Source organism: Juglans regia, chromosome 6 (assembly GCF_001411555.2).
Source record: "Juglans regia cultivar Chandler chromosome 6, Walnut 2.0, whole genome shotgun sequence".
Classification (NCBI taxonomy): Eukaryota; Viridiplantae; Streptophyta; class Magnoliopsida; order Fagales; family Juglandaceae; genus Juglans; species Juglans regia.
The window spans coordinates 16,270,246-16,275,020 of NC_049906.1; positions in this window are offsets into that span (position 1 = coordinate 16,270,246).

A 4,775-nucleotide genomic window follows, 5' to 3' on the forward strand; every position below is an offset into this window, starting at 1 on the left:
TATAAGTGTAGTGTGTGCTGTCATTATGAAGTGTGAAATTGTATAGTGTAAAGTGATGGGTTGTAATGCAGTGTGGAGTGTGATGTGAACGGTTGGGAGTTGTAAATGGTGTTGTGGAGTAGATTGTGATGTGACTGTGCAGTTCGAAGTGACAGGCATCACTGTGTAGTTGTATTATGGCTGTGAGTAGTGTGAAGTGACAGAGTTATCCAGTTGTGACGTATTGGAGGTATGGCGGGATGTCATGAAGTCACAGGGAATGCATGTGGAGTCGTGCACGCGGTGAGTGAGGAGATGGTGCAAAAGTGAAATGGCGAGATGCCAGGTGAAGTGATGGATGACTGTGTAGCTTAGTAGTTTCGAGCTATGTAATGTGATAGGAGGTGTAGTTGTGAATGTGGTCATGTCACGTTAAGTGTTGGGATAAACTATGAAGTTGGACAGGTAGCATGAATAGGGGGGTAACCGGTTCGGTCCGGTCCAGTTTTGGATAAAATCTAGGACCGAACCGGTATGTACCGGTTTTGTATTTTTCAAAACCGATTATTCACCGGTTACCCTCCTAAACCGGTACTTCCGGTTTTACCGGTTTCCGGTTCGGTCCGGTCCGGTTTTTCGATTTTTTTAAAATGTAAGTTTCACAATTTGTCATTAAAAATTTGTTAATAAAAAAAAATTTGATTTAAAAAAAACTGTTTTATACTTTTATTAATATATTAGACTATATAATAGTATTAATATTAGACTATTGGTATAGTTATAAGTTATATATTAGTATTAGTTATAAACTTTTAGTGATTTAGTATTAACATTTTATGTAATAATTTATAAATTATAATAAGAAATTATTTCATATATGAATATGTATTATATATAAAATTTCACATAAAAATTTATAATTATACATTATATATAAAATTTATATATATAATATTTTGTATAAAATTTATATATAAAAATATTATTTTTTATTTTTTTTAATCAACCGGTCCGGTCCGGGCCAAAAAATCCCGGAACCGGCCGGTTTTTACATTTTAAAAACTGGTTCCGGACCGGACCGGTTAAAAACTGGTAAAATCGGTCAGGTTCGGTCCGGTCCGGACCGGTTTTCCGGTTTGAGTTTACACCCCTAAGCATGAAGGGTCATGTTAGTTGGGTTTGAGTTGAAGGTTAGTATCAGAGTATGGAGGTTGTTTATACAAGCGAGCGTTAGTGGATTATATGTTGATTTTATGTGATAAAAGGGGTAGGATACATGTGTAAATTGATTGGACGCATGTGCCAGATAGATTTACCATACATAATGGATAATCTGTTTTAAGCATAAATACACGATGTTTAAGCCTCAAGGTTGGTTTAAAGTTGTGTAATATGCTTGGTTAAGATTATGGCGAAGTGTTGGTTAGGTTATACATGAATGAAGGAAGAGTGTGTGTGTATTGGCTAAGGTTGAGACGTATAATTTGGTTGGTTCAAGTTATGCAATGAGATGGATGGATGGTTTGGTAGAAAGAGTGTGATGAAGATGATGGTGTGTCTTAGCTTTTAAGGTGAATCAAGGAAGTTCACTTTGAAGGATAAGAATGTGAAGTAGGAGGCTATGTGTTTGAAAGGTGATCTCAAGTGGGTCACAAGTTACGACCTTAAAATTGAGGAAACATGATAAAAGAAAAGCATAGAGGATAAACTTGGATGATAAAGTGTGTCTAAGTGAAGGAAGTCTTAGTGAAGAGAAGTCTATGTATTTTCTAAATTTAGTTACTTATGCACTTAAAGAAAGGAATGATATGAGGTTATGTATGCATGTAAGTTGTCATTTAACACGCACATGAATGGACTGCATGAAATGAGTATAGCATGAAGTCCAGGTAAGTATTATGTTTATATTTTTATTGAGTTTTCTAAATGATATGAAATAAAAATGAAAAATCTCTCTTTATGATGCTTTATGAAATCAAATGAAACGATGTTTATGAAAGTCTGCTAAATGTAAGTGTTTAAAAGGTATATGTATGTAAAGGCCTTCTTTGGCAGTCCCTATTTATGCATCCCAAAGTAATAATTGTATACATGTGAATGAATATTATATGTAGTAGCTATTGTCTTTATTTTCCATGAAATAAAATGTTAATATTTATGCTTGATGCTTTTAAACGAAGTTTAAATGATGAGATAGATGAAAGTATTTTTAAATGACGCGATGAATTGAGTTTTAAACGATACCATGAAATGATGTTTTAAGGATGCCATGAAATGATGTTATAAGGATGCCATGAACCGATTTTAGAGGATGCCTTGAAAAGATGATATTTAAGCTTATGCTTTTAAATGATGTTTATAAAATTAATGGACTGATGAAAGGAATGAAAAGAAAATGACTGAAAGGACTAAATGAATTAAAGGAAATGAATGTTTTAATGTATGAAAATACGTAATGATTATGACTGAATGAATACGTACTAAAAGACTGGGCAGATTGCAATGCCGTATAAGTAATACTGGTGGTGCACCTAGTTTTACCCCTGACTAAGGGATTCCCAACCCGTGGCAATGGGCAGAATCAGGTCCAAAAGACCACTAACCCCAACACATGGGGTATAATAGTGTGTACCGGCCAAAGAAAAGTGAAAAGAATAAATGAATGCATGTATGCTTTAGTTTCTTTTTGAATAAAAGTACGAAGTGTGTGAAATGTTTTATGAAAGGAAAACATTTTTAATGAAAAGACCCCCACATTGTTATGTTTTAAATGAAATGAATGCTTATGTAAAGTAAGTAGATGAATGTGAATGCATGACTGAAAATGTATGTTAGTATATTTTGACTGTATGAAGTAATACTTACTGAGGATTTGATTCACGTTAGTTTTTATGTATGTCCCTCCCCCTCTCAAGGACAATATGAGAACGAAATGTCAGGAAATACATGGCCCAAGGAAAGAGTGACTGAAGCGTAGGCGAGCTTTTGTAACATATGAAAGGGTAATTTTGTAAAAAGTCTTTTTATTTAACTTAATGATTTCCGCTGCAAAACTATCTCTCATATTTATAGGGCAGGTTTTAGTTTTAAAACATAGAACCTTTCATATCCTGGAAAGGAAATGAAAAAGTTTTAAAAGGATCAGTAATTCCCGTCTCATTTTCTTAAAAACTGTTTTCTAGAGACTTAGCACAAGGAAGAACCTTATACAAAATGTATCTATGTGGTGAGTGGTGCAAGTGCACGGCAGATTGAAACAAATAAATGTATGAGATTGATGATAAAAATGAGGGCAGTGATTCATTAAGTGTATAGGAAGTCTTTAAAGGATGTGTGGTGAATGGAAAAAATGTCAAATAACAAATTGAATATGAGACTTATTATGAACAACAATCCATTAAGTGTGTAGGAAGCATTTGAAGAACGTATGGTGAATGGAAAATTAAAAACATCAAATAACACGTTGAATACGAGACTTAACACCAAAAATATAAGCATATATGGAGTGAAAAGCATGGGAAAGTGGCAACTATCAATTGAACCAATGTAGCAATCGTGGTGGACTATCACGAAAACAGCAAGGGAACACCAATAGTGTCCAATCTATCTGATACCATGTAGAAAATAAAATATAATAGAGAATTTGATTGAAAAGGGAGAAGGAAGGAGAGAGACTATGAGGGCTAAAGTTTTGTTATTCTCAATTGTTCTTAAATATATAACATGTCTCTATTTATAAGTGAATGAAACTAGAGAAAGAATGGAAATACAATGAATCAATGATACTAAGTATAGTAGAGAATAAGTCATATTACCATACATACCAGAATATTAGAAATATATTTTATAACAAGTATAATAATATTTTAACACAAAGCATCATAAAGGCATTAATGCAAGGATCATTTAAAAAAAAAAAAAAGTTTAACCAATTGACTAGTTTGAAATTTGATAAAATCCCATGATCACCATATGGATTTTTCTATAAAAACTGATCTTTTTTTTTTTAATTATGTGATAGTGAAAGTACAGGCAATTAGAGCATCTACTTTTGTTTTCATTATGAGCTTTCTCAAGAGGGAGATAATGAAATGCCTTCATATGATTCATATTGTTAGTCATGTCAACATCTAATGTGCATATTGCATATTTGGAATTGTATAAAATCCGTCCAAAAAATTAGGTGCCTTGCCTAACCTCTCCGTTTTCTTTACAAGTCCGAACAAAATTTCATGACATGGAAAGAAATAAAAGATTCTCTGGAGTTCTTATCTAGATTTTTATTATGCCTCACAATATAAAAATGTCCATCTTTTAATTTTTACTAAATATTTAATATTATTTAAAATTATTTATATAAAAATAATAATAAATGTTATAGAATTCATTATATATGACTATGTCTTTCGGTTAATCATTAAAATTCGAGTAAAAGTTCTAAAAAATTATACTTATGACACAATATTTCATTCATATATATATATATATGAATGTTATGTATCAGCTATTATTTACTCTCACACCCCACACCTATATCCTTTTTATAAGGTGTGATGGTATTTTTCATAAGATATAAAATGCTTTTCATGAGATGTGAGGTGTGAGGTGATGAATAGTAGCTAATAAAAGAATTTTTCTTTTATATATATATATATGTGTGTGTATATATATATATATATATTATATATATATATATATTATATATACACTATCGAAAAATTGGCATCAATGAAAGATTTAATAATTTATTTATATTGATGTATCAAACATTTAATAATTAGAATTTTATAGTTGAT